General features: G+C 35.3%; 1 long non-coding RNA gene across 6 annotated transcripts in view; it reads left to right on the plus strand.

Moving 5' to 3' along the window:
- Positions 1–17,900, plus strand: part of LOC143662626 (uncharacterized) — a 413,209-nt gene that overhangs the window by 202,650 nt on the left and 192,659 nt on the right. For all 6 annotated transcript variants that reach the window (XR_013165485.1, XR_013165489.1, XR_013165488.1 and 3 more), the window contains 2 exons: positions 3,746–3,828; positions 6,914–7,046. This is a non-coding gene — a long non-coding RNA (uncharacterized LOC143662626). The remainder of the gene's footprint in view (positions 1–3,745; positions 3,829–6,913; positions 7,047–17,900) is intronic.

The following is a 17,900-nucleotide window of genomic DNA, read 5'->3' on the forward strand; positions in this document are numbered from 1 at the left end:
GATAGACCACTAGATCTGTGGTCAATTGATCTTCAACAAGTCCCCTAAATCCACTGATCTGGGACAGAAGAATTTTTTCAATAAATGGGAGAACTGGATAACAATAGCCAAAGGAATGAAAGAGGACCCCTGTCTTATATTCTATACAAGCATTTATCTCAGAATGGATCAAATATAAGAACCCATACCATAAAACTCCAATAATGAAATGTAGAGAAACATCTTCCACAACTAGTAATAGGGTGCAGCTTCTTAAACTTTATACTCAAAGCACAAGAAGTGAAAGAAAAAATAGATACATGGGAACTCTTTAAAGTCAATGACTTCTGTGCCTCAGTCTTTTTCAAAAGGTGAAGAGACAGCCAACTCAATGGGAGAAAATATTTGGAAACCACTTATCAGATAAAAATTTGACATCCTGTGTACATAAATAAATTATGCAACTCATCAACAGAAGAACATATGACTAAATTATTAAATGGGCAAAGGATATGAATAGACACTTTTCTGAAGAGCAAATGCAAATGGCTAAAAAGCACAAGAAGAGATGCTCATTTTCATTAGCTATAAGGGATATGCAAATCAAGATGACAATGAGATATTGCCTCATGCATATCTCATTGCATGAGGATGGCTGCTGTTAAACAACAATAAAAGTTGGAGAGGATGTGGAGAAATCAGAACCCTTATTCACTTTTGGTGGGACTGTACAATGGTACAACTGCTGTGGAAAACAGTTTGTCAATGCCTCAGAAAACGAAATATTGACTTGGCCTTTGACCCAGCAACACCAATACTCAGTATATACCCAGAAATGCTGAAAGCAGTGACACAAACAGACATTTACACACCAGGTTTCAAAGCAACACTATTCACAGTTGCCAAAAGAAGGAAGCTAGTTCAGTGCCCATTGGCAGATGACTGAATGGATAAAAGGTGGTGTATACATATGATAGAGTATTATGCAGCTGTAAAATGAAATGAGGTTCCAAAGCATATGACCACGTGGATAAACTTTGGGGACCTAATGCTTAGTGAAATAAGTTAGACACAAGGGGATGGATGCTGTATGATTTCACTTTTATGACTCTGGCAAAAGGTAATCTTAGAAGTTTACATTATAGAATATAGGTAACCTAAAGGTACACAGAAGCTAGAGATGGGGGAAAGGTTACCTGATAAGGTTGAACTTAAATGTAAAGGAAAGGATAGAAGTGATGATGGCAGATGGTAGGGATATAAGTAACATTAACATATTCAAGGTGAATATGATTAAGAGGGGATGTATAGTGCCATATATCCTACCAATTAGCTCTACAATTATAAATAGGTTGTCAAAAATTTGATCTTACACAAAGAGTCATTAATAGAGGGATATGGGAGGAAATGAAAATAGCATACTACGGTTTATAGTTAACAAGAAGACATCAACAGTATCACTGCAATACCAGGTGTAAGTAATTGGGGGGGAGGGACAAGCAATTAAAGAAAGTTTTGATTTGATATTCAGATAGGTTATGTTTATCTGTTTTTTGTTTCTTTGGACCAATGAAAACTGTCTAAAATTGAGAGTGTTGCTGATGGCACAACCAAGTGAGGACACTATAAGACTTGGTTTATTTATTTTTGACATTTTCCATGAGGATCAATGGATGGAGGAGATGGAAGGGTACAATGACTGAGAAGCTGACAGGCAAACCATGATATATATAATGGAATATGGTGTGACTACAGAAAGGAATGACTTCTGGAGGCATGCAATGAACTGACTGAACCTTAGGGATAGTGTGTTGTACAAAATAAACTAGAAACAAAAGAAATTTATGCTATGGTCTCTTTCAGAAAATACTTATAAGAGATTTGGAGTTTAGATCTAAGCTCTTATAGCTGCCACACTTAGTTTGAAGTTGTATTTTTGGAGACTCTGAGACACAGAACTATATGTGTATAAGCTGATATTTCCCTGAAACTTTGAGTACCTCTGTGATACCTAAGAACCAAAGCTGCAGTTCTGCGGCTTGAAAGTCAGCATTGATACATCTAATAACAGTTGAAGTAACCAAAAAAGAGATCAGGCCTCAACTAGAAATAAAAATGGAGCATAAAAATGGTATGTACTCTAGCGCTTTATCTACTGTATAAGACAAAGGCAGAGAAGTTTATTGTATCGAGAACCTAAATATTATATAACAAACAATCTAAATCGTTTAAAGAAATCTTATTTTTGTAGTGGAGAAGCTAAGACTCCCTATAATAAAGCCTAAGATTGCTTCCAGGAAACTTGTTTTGTTGCTCAGATGTGGCCACTCTCTCGAAGCCCAACTCTGCAAAGAAAATCAGTATCCTCTCCACTATGTGGGACATAACAAATCTCCCTGACAGCATGGGACATGACTCCCAGGAATGGGTCTGGCCCTGGCACTGGGGAATTGGCCATGCTTTCTTTACCACAACGGGTAAAAGAAGTGTAACAAAGTAAGGCATCAGTGGCTGAGAGAGTTCAAATAGAATCAAAAGGCTATTCTGGGTGCTACTGTTATGGGACTTCAGCTAGAACTGCCTTGGTTTGCCAAACTCCAATCAACAACATTCCTGTTAACTCTTAGGAACACCTAGGGCTATAACTGAGACTTTATAAAAGTTTCATGTGCTGTTTACTTTCTTGAAACCTATAACCTCCTGAAGGTTCCTAAATCAGATAAACCCTTCAACTCAGAGAGGCCAGCCTCTCCAAGACTGTCTGTTAATGACATCCCCGTCCTTTATTGTCAATATCCCTTCTTAACATGAAAATATTTGAAGGAGACTTAACCAAACTTCCCTAGAGGTTGGGAGAAGGATCAAAGGAGAAGGGATTATAACAGAAAATAGAATTTAACAAATGAGTTATGACTGCTGAATAACTATATTATTTCTTTTAGCCTACAGTGTTTTGGTGCAGCTAGAAGGAAAAATTTGAGATAGTGAAATAGTAACCTATAACAGACTCTGAAATCTGGTCTGTAACTATTTGTTAAAATGTACTTTGAAGATTATAGCTTTGTCTTTCTTTTTTCTGTATATATGTCATATTTCACAATAAAAAATGATGATTAAAAAGCTACCTGGCATATTAGATAGATAGGAGAATATATATATTCAGGTAAAATGTTCTTATCTGACATAGATGAGCCTATCCCTGACTCATATGCTGTCCCATGCTTCATCAGATTGAAGGTTTTGTGAGAGAAGTTAAAGGAAAAAAAGTTTTAAAAGCTTCACTTATAACTCCACAGAAAAATAAAAATGTCTTCAGTTTTCTCATTTATTTTTATTAGTTGGATAGAAAGAGAAATGTGTAGATCTTCTGACAACTATAACAGTTTATGAACCATAAAGTTAGGTAATAGAAGCTGTTGATTAAAAAATACATGGTTTTTTTTTGAAAAGTATTAAAAATAATAAGACACCCTGATGTTTTAAATGTTTAGGTACATAAGTCTCTTGTTTTGACATTTATATCATCACTGAAACCCCTTGATTAAACATTTAACCACCATTTGAAGTTTGTTTGTTCTTAAATTTTGTCTGATAATTTAATTCAACCCATTGCTTCACTGATTTAATAAAAAAAAACTATTAACTATTTGAAAATTATTAAATTGTAGGACTTTATCCGGGAAACTTAATACATCACATCGGCATAAAATACCAGTTAGCTTGGGGAAAAGATAATACCCATATGCTCCTTTTTTCACTTGTCCAGACCTTGATCATTTTGCTATGCTGATAACTGATAATGGAGAAGGCTGTTGGTTACTTCAAAAAGCAAGTTCTTGATTGGAAAAGGTTAGTAGTTACAGGGCTCATTTATCCTCATGAGCACAGTCTTAATAATCCTGAGAAAACGTGTGTGAGCACATTACTCATAGCAAAATGTATACAGAGAGAAAAATCTTGGAAATATATTTTAATTGCAAAGGTGTGAGTCTTTTTAAAAGCCCACTATTTCTGAAGGCCAATATGCAATTATCATAAAGTTTTACTAGTCTGAAGGGTATATCATCACATACTGCCTGGGCACCTAGGCTTTAAAGCCACATGGCCTTAAGCTGTTGTCCCATCTTGACTGTTTTCTAGCTGAGTGTCCTTAAGTGCATTAACTAGCATTCTACATCTCTATTTCCTTAGATGATAATACTAATATGAAGATTTCTACATCACATTATCCAGAGGATTAAATGAGATGATATAATTAAAATGCACAACAAAATAAAAGAGATTTCTCTCAGATTTCTCTCAGATTTTAGTTATTGCTTTTAATTCCCATACAATTTTCTTGGTTCTTCAAGATGTCATTGATTTACTCTTGCCCTCTTATCTTGTGTCATGCTTGACCATTGGCTTTATGACTTAGTTATCAGATTTGGTCAATGCTCATGCCTCAATTGTTGTAGATGGATTCTGAATTAGATTACTGATATGTAGGATTCTGTTTATTCCTACTTGATGCTGACCTAAATCAGTGTCTAGTAACTAGATAATATGAATGGAAGGAGGCATGTGAGCAAGTTATAGTGGACCTCACCAAAGCTCAGTTAACTCATTAGTAATAGGGAGATAAGAATAGGACCACCCTCTCAGAGTTTCAGTAAGGTTCGACTAAGTGAATCCATGGGAAGCAATTAAAGGAGGGCTAATGCAATGCTGTATTCAGTGAAGAGTAACTATATTGGTAAATAGCTATTACTGCTACACCTCTCAATATAGGTTTTAGGCAAACATGCTTCTTTATCTTCTTATTTGTCTCTACCTCCTCAGCAGGCTGGGGCTAACGCTGTTCAATAACATAAGAAATTAAAGGAACTTCTAATGGTAATACAAGTATGCATAAGGCAAAGTCCTTGCTTAAATGAAGCTGTTTTTCAAAAGGGGACACAGCATTTAGGTATAGAGCATAAAACAGTAGCAGGTTCTTTGGAAAAAAATAAAGTAGGGTGAGGGAGAAGTCTTAGTGGTAGAGAGATGAAGGCTATTTTAGAATGAGTGGTTGAAGAAGGCTAAAGCTATTTGAACAAAGGTCTCAATAAAATAAGAAGTGAAGCCCAAATAGGGAGGAGATGGGGGCTGAATATACCAGGTGGAAGGGTGAATAAGTGAGAAAGCCACATGGGGTGCTAAGGCAAAGGGAGTAAGGGGAGATGGAGTTAACTCAGAGCACTAGGCTGGAGGCAGACTGCACTTATGAACATTAGTATGCACAGACTAAGCTGCTGTAATTAGGAAACCACAAAATACCGTGGCCCAGACACAGAAGACAATTATTTCTCCCTTGCATCATGTTCTGGAGGTGAGCAGTCCAGGGCTGTGTGTGGTCCTGTTGCATAGGCCATCTACTTCCTCATTGCTTGTAGCCCTGCCACTAGTTGTATCCTAATATCTTGTGTCTCTGTGTCAGCATGTGAAAATAAAAAAAGAAAGCACACATGTAATGTTTCAGGACGTGACTCTGAAATTGTACACATTGCATACCCATATTAATTCATAAGGAAACCTAGAGAATGTAGCTACTGCCTAGCCAAAATTTCAGAGTTATAATATTAGAAGAAAAAAAAAAGTGGGGAAGGGTGATTGATAATCGAGGTCTATTACTATTCTCTTCCACAGCAAGGAATGTGGATTGCATTCTAAATATCATGAGAAACCACTGAATGTTACTGAGTAGGGAAATGAGTTACTGTATTTTACAGATTAAAAAGATAGTATTAACTTTTGGATAGAGAATGGAATATAAGAGAGCAAGAGAAGAGGAGAACAATTTAAGAGATAATGCATGGTGCAGATGAGAGATGAATGTAATTTGGGCCAGGTTGATGTAGGTAAAGATTTTAGACTCAGGGTATGTTGAAGGTAAATCAGAAGGCACTCCTAATGGTTTGAATGGTAAAGGAGGGAAAAAAAAAAGGGCAATGAAAAATTCCCCCCGCCCCAAGATGTTGGATTGAGAATTTGAAAATGTACTGGGAAATAAACATACTTATATACCCATTATAAAACATGACTTATGACTTTTTTAAAAGAAAAGGTCAATGTACCAAGATCTATAATACCAGTTTGGTTACCCTGTGTTAACAAAACATACAATTAGTTTCAGTTCCAGAATAGGTACAGCATTTCTTTCCTGAAAAGTAAGCAGCAAAGAAATGAATGTCTATAGACCAGAGAGAAAGAAAGGGCTTCTACTTCTAACTCTATAATTAAAGTATTGCCTGACCTTGAGCAACTCACTCAACTTCCAAGGGCATAAATATTAATCCTCATCTGTACAGTGGGATCTTATCTACCTTAGAGAATCATTTTGGATCCTAATGGAGTAAGAGATATGAAAGGACTCTGTTTAAAATGTTAACATCTTGGTAAATAATTTATATCACATTTTAAATTTCAATCTGATTCCTCCCCTGGCTCCACTTCGTAAAAGCAACATCTTCTCAAGCTTTTTCCCCTCTAATTCCCCACGGCAATTTGGCTTCTCAAAGCAGGTCAAGCAGACACCAACATAAACTTAAAGCTAGGATTTGTATTTGTGAGATGGTTAAGTTGTTGTTGTTGAAGAATCTGATTCATTATTTTGAATGAGTATCTCAAGCAACTTTACAGTGAAGATTGACAACTACCGGTTTTCTAGATAGTCAACAGCATATACATTATAAATATTATGAGCAAAATATCAGAGATTCTTGACCAAGTTCCTTAATCCGGTCAGTAAACTTGGTTATTTTTAATGTCTTCTATGTGTAATCCAACTCTGTGAGACATTCTGCTAGATATATTTGTATATTTTGGACTTAAGACCAACTAATTAAGCTAGATTTGGTAAGACACAGGGCAATTAGAAATCTGAGATAAATCTTAATATTCATTTTCTTTCCAGAGACCTCAGTAGTAAGCAATGCTTGCTTTATGGTTTGTGGTACCAACATTTCAACCATCACCTTTTCTTAATGAAGATTGTGCCTACCCTTATGGCTGTTATACTATGTTCCGAAACGTGATGAATGCTGAATGTAAGTATGATATTTCTTCTTATTACATTATTTTTATCAGAAGAGTTCAGAAAAATACCTTAGAAATTTGAAAAATTATGTTTACGTTAAAATAAAAATGAGTATCATGGATTTGAATACACCATTTTATGATTAAAAACTAAAACATAGGAATTCAAAGAAATTAGTGGTGGCAGCATTAGCCTGAGCCCTTGACTTCTAGGACATAAGTTCACTCTGTTTTTCCATTAGGGGAATATCAGTGAAAATATCTGTGATAAACAGCATAGGATTCTAATCAGATGTAGATGTCTCATTCACAAAAAATAAGTATTTCTTGACCTTATCAGGGTCCTAAAGCTGGCTAGACACCTTGGGGATGGAAAGGCATTTGCAAAAAATGCAGTTGTTCTTCAAAGTCGTCTAAGATTACCTGCTGGTGGTAATGGTTGACCAAATATATTATGAATGCCTAGATCCTACAGTCTGAATCCTTAGGGTGTATCACTTACTAAGATTAAGTTTGATCCTTATGATAAACAGACTAGATTCTTTAGGGAGAAATGTATTGAATGACATAACTGGGAAGCATAGGGATGAAACTGATTAGTATATGAAAGAAACCATGGGATTCCACCAATGTCTTTGGGGATCTATTGACTAGGTCACATGTTCTCTTACTGCAGAGGTTTTCTTATATTTGACTGAGAATATAAGTGGAATATGGCTACTTCATATTTCAAATCATGTTGCCCTAACTTAGAAAATCCAGTGGAAACAGAGGGTTCTTTCTTCTCATTGCCTGTATATAATCTAGAGAAGGAATCACTGTTGCCCGGGTGATGAGGCATCTATATTTGTTCAGGTTGCACTGTATGCCCATAATGATTACCAGGAACAGTGTTTTTTTTTTATCAAAAGAAGATGGATGAGAGCATGAGAGAGCAGACAAATCAGTTGTTACCACAATCAGAAAAGTTCTATAGACAGTAATTTCACTGAAGCTTTGTTTTGCTTTGTTTAGTTTGTTTGTTTGTTCATCCATCCAGATCAGAGGAGTGCCTTTGAATGACTCAAAAGAATTAATGGCCAGAATATGAATCTCTTTCTAGTCTCTAGCATAATTGATCTACTGCTTTATGTGACAGGGAAACTTTTTCCTCACTAGACAACACAATCTGTTATTGGATGGCTCTTGCACTTACACAAACCATAATATAAGCTCAAATTTTTCTCCTGGTTCTTTGATTCTAGTTTCATTTTTTAAAATGACATGAGTCAAACCATCTTCCTTCTCTCAAATCAGCTCTCAAAATTCATTAGATATGTTACATTCTCTCCCAAGTATTCTATTCTTCCAGCATGGTATACTCAATCCATATGTTTTTCTGTACAAGGCCCTTGACATTCTGATTTATCTTGTAGATAGTTTTCTTAGAAGATAGATATACTTGTGGTTAAGGAAGGAGGAGGGAAAGAAATGAAAATGAAGGAGTGAGGTAGTAAGAGTCAATCTGTCCACTAGAGTGCTTTTCTACATGTGTGAACTTATCGGGGGCAGGTGGAGGAGCGATTAAGAGGTAAACATTGTGTTTACTGGTCATGAGGTCACATCAGTCTAGTGTGAACCTGAGCAAGTAAGAAACAAAATTTGTCCTTTCCTATAACCAAGAGGCCAAATGGTGTTTAGACAAACAGAATTAAATAGATGGTATATCCCAGAAAAGGAATGTTTACCCACAATCCAGTCATACCCCAAAGCCATTTCTGATTCTAAGGTAGCTGCTTATTTAAGCCAATTTGAGAGTTGCCTTACTATTCTCTTTTTATCAAATGGTTTTGTTCATTTGTTTGCTTGTTGTTTCACTTTATAGCCTGTATTTTTCTAGAAAATGGATAAAGAATTTATGGTCTCATTTTCAGGGTCATAAGTAAAATGGAGATTGTCTAGCGCTCTTTGGAGTAGACAGCAGGACACAGTAGAAAACATAATGTAGTAAATGTGGTAGATAAAGGTGAAAGGCCCTGGGAAAGATTTTAACTAATCTGCTATCATCCCTTCCAGCCTGAATTTGTTTTATACAGAAACATGGTCTTCTCCATAGAAAATACATAAATACCTAAACACAGATCATGCACTTAAGATTTAGATAAAAGAAGAAAGGGAGGGTATTGAAAGGTTCAAATGATCATATGAGTCAGTGTATGAACTTGAGAATGCCCAGCATGCATTGAAAGTGCAGCAGGCAAGCTGATCAGTTATATATATATATATATATATATATATATATATTCAGATATTTAAATAGCTAATGTATTATAGAGAATGTTATGTTCTTTGCCAAGCAGTTTGTGCTCTATCCTGTAGGTGCTGGTAACCACTGACATTTTCTTTAGGGAGGGGTAAAGGAATGGCATGATAGAGCATGATTTAGAAACCTGTTAATTGTCAGTGATATGTGGGACTTATTAAGTAGAAAGAGTGAAGAAATATGGAGGTAGAGAGACAAAATTTAAAGGAAAAACTTTACAAGGCTGAGAACTAGAAATCTGAAAAATATTCACTGTGTTCCAAAATATACAGAAATATCCTAAAAGTATTAGCAAATGAGTATTTTACCTTTTGCCAGTACATTGAATTGTGGGAATACTTAGGCTTGGACACTGACTCCTATTCAAAGTCTTATTTTTCAAATGAATTTACACTTATACTAGGCAAAAGAATTAAAATAAACTTAGGAATTTAAGAGACCTATTCCAACATTTCATGTAAGTACAGCTGGATTTTTAGCCCAGGTGTATATGGCATCAGAGATATTTTGATATAGTAGTTAAACAGGGTTACAATTGTGAGGAGAAGTCTTGCAACTTCCCTAAATGACCTTACAAACATGCAAGTTATCCATATCATTAGGGTTATGCATTATATCTCTTCAAATGTTAAGCTAAAATATACAAGAATATTTAAAAAGATGGAATAGGGAACTTCCAGGGGCCAGCATACCAAATCTGGTCTATGTCAGTTGTTGTTTTCAATTTTTTTTTTCATTTAAGAAAACAAATAATACACTTAGAACCACCCAAAATGGATAGCTTAGTTAGCTTAACCATAGCTATTTAAATAATGTATCCATATAATCATTGTAAAACTTGTGTTTGCACAGAAAGTTTCATAAACCAATTTAAAATTGAGGGAATAAGGAAAAAATCTACATATTCAGATAGCACAGTTCTTAGATTCTAACTACTAAACACTAACTTAGTTACCATTTGATCAGCTGTCAAAACTGTGAATCTTCTCAAATCTGCATCAGTTTTGTAAATACGGCTTGTTGTAAACAGCCACACACATTTGTTTATCTATTGTCCATAGCTGCTTTAGTGCTCTAACAACTGAGCTAAGTAGTTGTGACCAAGAATGTGTGGCCCACAAAGGTGAGAAAAAAATTATCTGGCCCTTTACAGAAAAAGTTTGTCCATCCTTATCTTATATAATTTTCTGTACTGTTAACTTGTTTATACAGACAAAGGATTTCTTGTACCAGAAAAAAAAAAATTAGTAAAGAGAAAAATGATGATGATGATTAAGATCAGGTTCTTTATCTGACCTGATTTGGTCTTAGGATCCAAATGTGAACCATATTGGCCTGCTTACAGTGGTAACCACTGTGCATCCAATTCATGGTAAGACTAGCCAAATGATCCCAGGACTAGCAACCCACATGACTACTGACCTATGAAAAATTTCAACAATCTACACACTCAATGAAGACTCAGAAGAGACAGGTCCTTTAGGTCATTTTGTGAATAAAGTTAGAGAAATACATATCTTGTCCAAATCATATATAATTAAGGCCAAAAATAGGATTGGGGAAAATTGGGATTATAGGGAAGATGAAGGAGTATAGAATTATGAGAATGGGATGAGTAAAGGAATATATGAGGTAATAAAAAATTGTGGCATAGGTTTCTGGGAGATTTTGCAGTAGATCTAATCAAGGAAAAAGTATCAAAGATTTTTATGAGAGCCAGCCAATCTTTGTATATTTTGCTGATTGAATACAATTACCCAAGGTCACATAACTAGTAAATAGCAGGTTTGAAAATTAAGCTTACATCTCTAGGATACTGTCATGGTCAGGTACATGTATCAACTTGGCCAAGTGGCGGTACCTGTTTGTCTGGTTGGGCAAGTACTGGCCTGTCTGTTGCAATGAAGACATTTATAGAATTAGATCATGATCACGTCAGCTGCATCACAGCTGATTCCATTTGTAATCAGCCAAGGGAAATGTCTTCTGCAATGAGTGATGCTCAGTCTAATCACTAGAAGCCTTTTAAGGAGGATTCAGAAGAGACAGGCTCTCTTCCTGCATTGTGTGGCGAGCTTCTCCTGTAAAGTTCATCCAGACCCTCCATCAGAATCGTTGGCTTCACAGCCTGCCCTGTGGATTTTGGACTCTGCATTCCTGAGGTCACATGAGATACTTTTATAAATTTTATATTTGTGAGTGTTCCATATTGATTCTGTTTCTCTAGAGAACCCTAACTAATACATCTTGGTACCAGGAGTGGTTCTTAAGAAACAGAATCTTAAAAATGGTTTTTCATGAATGGTTTTCTACTCTGACTGGACTCAAAGGCACTAAGGACTCTGATTCCCATAATCAGAATGACACTCCCAATCCATGGAGTAAATTGGCCAAAGAGATAGTCAAAATATCACCAGTCAATTCTCCTAATCCTTCCCTTGTACAAAGCCAGGCTCTGGGGGATATTGTTTTTGACACCTTTACAGAGTTTTGTGGAAATAAGAGGTATAGAGATGTTGGCTGGTTGTTGTTAGATACACTGGCTACATCCCTGCATTAAGAAAGGTATGGGCTTAAGGCTTCAAAAGAAAAGCTTAAGTGCCGTCTGACAGATGTAGCTTCTATGAGTATCCTGAAGGAAAATCTTATTTCCTGTAGCCGTAGACTTGAGATCTCTGAAAATCAGACTCAGAAATGTATTGTTAGAGTAGCAACTTTACAACATAAACTGAAATCTCAATGTTGTGTGGTGTCTGCTATTAAAGTGAGAACATTGATTAGAAAGGAGTGGGACCCTGAAAAATGGGATGGTGACATATGGATTGGCAATGATGTCGGGGGTGAGATTGAAACCCTAGGTCATGCTGAGTCTTCTCTAGATAACCCTGTAATAGTCTACCCTGAGGACATAGCCACCCCATCTGCAGCCTGCCTTGAGGAGTTGGCCACCCAACCTCCTCCTGAAGGTATTCGCCCTAGAGTGATTAATCCTGTTTCACCAGATGAAACTGCAAATAAAGGCCATGAAGTAAATGGCTTGGAAGATATTTCTAATTCTTTTCATAACCCACCTGCACCACCCCGCATTTCTTCCAGACCTATAACTAGACTAAAGTCCCAACAGGCCCCTAAAGGTGAGGTACAAAGTATCACACATGAGGAGGTACATTATACTCCAAAAGAACTGTGTGAGTTTTCCAATTTATATAGACAGGAATCAGGGGAATATGTGTGGGAATGGATTTTAAGAGTGTGGGATAATGGTGGGAGGAATATAAGGCTGGATCAGGCTGAATTTACTGATACAGGCCCACTAAGCAGAGATTCTGCATTCAATTTTATAGCTTGAGGGGTTAGAAAAGGTATTAACAATTTGTTTGGATGGTTGATTGAAACATGGATCAAAAGGTGACCGACATTACCTGAGGTTGAAATGCCAGAACTATCCTAGTATAATGTAGATGAGGGGATCCAGAGGCTTAGAGAGATTGGAATGTTAGAGTGGATTTGTCATGCAAAGCCTGCTCTTACACCCCAGGAATGTCTGGAGGATGCACCTTTTACCAGAACAGTAAGAAATAAATTTGTGAGACTAGCACCATCATCCCTGAAGAGCTCTATAGTTATACTTTACTATACTTTTAACCCATTTTGCTAAGCTACTTCCACATTACCTCAAAACCATTTGATGCATCTTCCAATCTTTCTAACTCACAGGTTTTCACTTATTTTCCTTACTCTACTCTCGACTTTCCTTAAACCAATCTGCTTTCAAGAAAGGATCAGGTCTCAGATCCCAGTATGTTTGGACATTCAACTTTACTTCAATATTGATTAGTTCATAGTTCACTAATGATTGCATTCTAAAGCATGAAGGGCATTGTATCAGTGGAGTATCTGGAGGGAAGCATATAACCAAAGGAAGATGAAAGAAGCTTTTTTAGAATAAGGTAAAGAATTTGGCTTTAAAAATTAATTATAAGGGTTTTAAGGTTGGGAGAGCATCATAGTGTAATTTTAAAAAGATCACTCTTTGAAAACAGGTTGTAAAGTACAGGGCCCACTAAGGTCTTCTTTTAAATAAAGGGGTAAAGATAATGATATCTTTGGCCATATTAATAGTACTAGATATAAATAAGATTATACAGATTCCAGAATATATTTTGAGTTGAAAGGAGAGCTAAGATTTTCTATGTGAATTGTTTTGTTGATGATGTGTTTGAGATACCTGTTTCCAGCATGCACTCAATACCCCTTTGGTTAAAAGTCAAATGGTAGAGTTATAAATGTTAAAATCAAAATTTCACCAAGGCCAAAATATCAGTACCATTCTAGAATATATAAAAATAAATTTCAAATTTTATCAACAATTTATTATTACTGCATTTTTCTTTTAAATTCTGAAATACTAAAGTTTGAATTTTTGTTACAAGGCATAATAATTTTTCAGCAGTAATAGCTTTTAAATTGCAATTCTAAATATGTGTTCACTTTCAACTGAGGTACCTAAAGGAGTAAGACAGTTTTGGTGTACATCATTTTCTTCTATTTTTTTCTTTGCATTATTTATACTATAAATAATATCCCAACTGGAGGTAATTTATCAATTTTTTAGTCTTTTTTTCTTTTTGTTGATATTTTGAGGCAGTGATAATGAAATTCTGCCTTTAATTCAACTGCCATAAGAAATGAGGTATTCCTAAGTAGGACTGTTTTTATTTTTTAAAAAAAGATTCATGGCCTAAATTTAATGAAGTATCTTGAAATTTTATACACTTTTTAATGGCATATTGTTCATGTTATGAATGGTAGTCTACTCAGTATTTTTATAAATATGAAATTGTGACATTTAATTTTGATTATTTTGTTTTATACTTTTAATTTACATAATCATTTCTTGACTCAAAAGATGTCATGTTCTTTCTAAAATTTTCTAGCTAATGTACCCCTTAATAAATAGTAAATATTAATGGATTCTCCAGTTACTTATTTAAAATTTCTTAATTTTTACATAAAATTGACAGCTTAATGAATTGATATTCATTATGAATGTTTTACAGTTGTATCAATAAATTGAATATATAATTAAATTACTGTATCAGGCACATAAGATTTTTATTAGAATGTTTAACTATATTTAACTTAAATGTTTAGAAATTAACAATAAATTCAAATTAAATTTCCTTGTTCATAGTAGTAACATAGAAGATAGATGAATGGATGGATAGTTGAATAAATAGAATGGACGGAGAGAAATTAGACACAGCTAGCAATAGCTATGCACTATAGAATCATCTCTACATGAATGATAATTTACACAATCACATGATTATTCATTGAGCACATAGATAGATGTGCCAGAAATGGAGTTGAAACATTTCAAAATTTTAAAGCCAAAAATGGAAAGTATGAATAATTAATTATGGATGTGGTTTACATAAGAAAGGCCTCATAAGACTCAGTGAATACCAATCCACGGGCCAGAATAAAAGGCAAATTATAGGTGGAATAAATGTGTATTTTATATTTAAGGAAAATCAGCTTTTTTTAAACCAAGTTTCCACCCCAAACCTTTGGGCTGTTTCTGCACTAATCTGTTAGAGAGTTCATAAATGCAACATAGTTATTCTTCATATTGCTATAGCCATATGAACATACATGAATACATATTAATAGATGGTGAAAGAGAGACTCAAAGAAAATAGATTAGTCTATTATTTTTCTACCATCTCTTACCGATTCTTAGTTTTCCCTTTCAATAAAAATTTTGATAAGTATGGTCTCTTGACTATGAAATTGTTCTGCCCCTGCATTCCCAAAAGGCTAGTATTGCTGGGGAAGATTACTACAAAAGTTCTATAGTTTGTAAGATAAATTATATCAGTCATTCACAGGTTCTTTTACATCCATATCATAAGCCTTGGTTGAGAATGCTGCCATGTACTTGGTTAGGTAGGTTGGGCAACTTACTTAACCCTGCCTGTCATCTTATAAAAATTAGTCAAATTCATATCACACTGATAGGACCTTGAAATCTGTGAGAAAGACAGAGGCTGGAAATGTGCCTGACCTCCAATATGACTTTATCAAAATTTGTGATGACAGGAAGTAAATCGAATGCTGTGTTTCACTGAGCTGATGTGATAGCTCACAGTAAGCTATGAAGTTTAGAGAAACTCTAGTTTATGTCATCTCAAATGTATGAATACAGGTAGAATTAGTAGCAAACCATTATGATATTTTGTATATGTGGATAGTATGTATGAAGATAGAATGTATGTACATATATGCACAGAAACAAAAAAATCTTAATTTTGGATGTTTACATTCTGCTTTAAAATATTCAAATATTTTGGAGAAATTGTTGGTCACATCAAATCTTTGGTACTCTGCCAATTTTCAGAAAGCTGATAAATTAATATTTCTACATTTTATTTCCTGTTAGTACAAGGAGTGTTAAAATATTTTCAACTGGCAATTTTATTTTGTATAAAACAAAAACCCTGTTTTGAATCATTAGGAAATGAGAATGACACTTTTTTCTTCTTCTTTCCTCCCTTTTTTAAAGAACCAGTTTATTTATGTTGTTGAGCTAGCTAAAGACATGAGAGACTAAGTGTGGCTTGAAATTGCTATGTTCCCCATATAAGCCATGTTCTTTTCATCCTGATCCAATATTACAGGGTGGAACTCTTGATTAGATTGTTCCATGGAGATGTGACACCCAATTGTGGGTGCAATCTTTTGATTAGATGAAGTTATGACTCCAGTGATTCAATGTGGTTCTTAATTAGTTTACTGGAGTCCATTAAAAGGGGAAACATTTTGGAAAAAGTTCAGAGCTAATACAGATGCAGACATTTGGAGATTGAAATGCAAGTGACCTGAGTGCTGAACAAGGACTCACAGAAATAGCCAGAATGTGAGGAGGAGAAATCTCCAATCTCAGAAGATTTAAGCTCCAGTCCCAGAAGATGCTAAGCCAGAGTTTTGCCCCAGAGCAGCTTAATGAGACCCAGAGACACTGGAAGCCACTGGAATCAGAAGCTGGAAGCAGTGAACATCAGGCAGAGGAACAACAGATGTCACCATGTACCTTCCCATGTGACAGAAACCCCAAACAGAAATCGGCCCTTCTTGGGTGAAGGTATACTCTTGTTGATGTTTGGACGTTTTTATGGCCTTAGAACTGTAAATTTGAAACTTACTAAATCCCCTTTAAAAGAGCTGATCCATTTCTGGTATTTTGCATTCCAGCAGCTTTAGCAATCTAAAATGCTAAGTATACTTATAAACACAGAGTTATGGTGGAAAGGATGTGATCCAAAGAGACACAAATTGATGGGAAATTTCAAGACCAATGGGAGAGTATTTATGCTGCCTCTGTCAGGGAATTCTGCTCAGCAGTTGGCAATTGAATTGGCTAAGTACCTCTGGATATTTTCTCAAACCACTTCATCTTTGCAGACTTCAGTCCAATGGGTTCTAGACACTTGGACAATTACTATCAGATATTTACTCAATTAATTAAAGCATTTAGTAGGAACAGTATTTATTAACTAATAGCTTTAAAAGATAATTAAAACATCTTAATAATCCCTATGTGTCCAAACACTTTCTCCACCCTATTTTTTATCTCCAAGTTCACATGAGAATGCGGCAAAAAAAAATATTTCCTACCATGAAGAAATAGAAGGAATGAACTGCAAAATTAAAAGATAAATTATTAAAATACTCAATAACCCCTAAGTTACAAGCAAACATTTCAGCCCATTCTGCCTTTGTAATCTAATAAATCCCCATTGAGAAAGCCAACCTATTTGTGCTATATAGCATTCTCGTAGCTTTAGCAAACCGAAACACATACGTAGAAATACACAGTTTTGACTCTTTCTAAATGCCTTTGCAGGGCAGACAGTTTTGGGGCTTGTATACCTTTCTCACTAGAAGATTGTGTCAGGCTTCAAATCCAGAGATTAAATGAATCGGAAATTCTTCAAATGCATTTTCTTGATTTTATATAGGGAAACAAGTGCATTATCTCTGTAGCAAAGATGATCAATATAATGCTTTTCCTTGTTCCTTCTCATTAAAGTTTGGGCAACATTTTAAGTACAGAGAGTACCATACTCCAACTGCATTAGACTTGATGAAAAGGCAGGGGCCATGAGTATTTTCTTTTTAATAGAGAAATTGGGGGTTTATAGAAAAACCATGAGGAGAATGCAGAGTTCACAAAACCTCCCTAATTCTCCCATTCTCCCTCATTCTCTCCACTTTGCATTAGTGTAATTAACCTTTGTTGCCGATGAAGGAACGTGGATATTTCTGAATAAAAGTTTGCTAAGGGAGTTGGGCCCAGGACCTCTTAACCTTCATAGAAATCATAGAGAAATTACATGTAGAACATCGTAAGTACTATAAATCAGGAAGGAAAAAAAAAATGCTATATATGGAGGATATTCTGGAAAGAATTATATTGGCAGGATCATACCAGACACAGAATTAATAATTTATACGTCATCTTAAGAATGATATTAGATGTCAAGCAGTTCTTGGCTTT

Source organism: Tamandua tetradactyla, chromosome 18, assembly GCF_023851605.1.
Source record: "Tamandua tetradactyla isolate mTamTet1 chromosome 18, mTamTet1.pri, whole genome shotgun sequence".
NCBI classification, from domain to species: domain Eukaryota; kingdom Metazoa; phylum Chordata; class Mammalia; order Pilosa; family Myrmecophagidae; genus Tamandua; species Tamandua tetradactyla.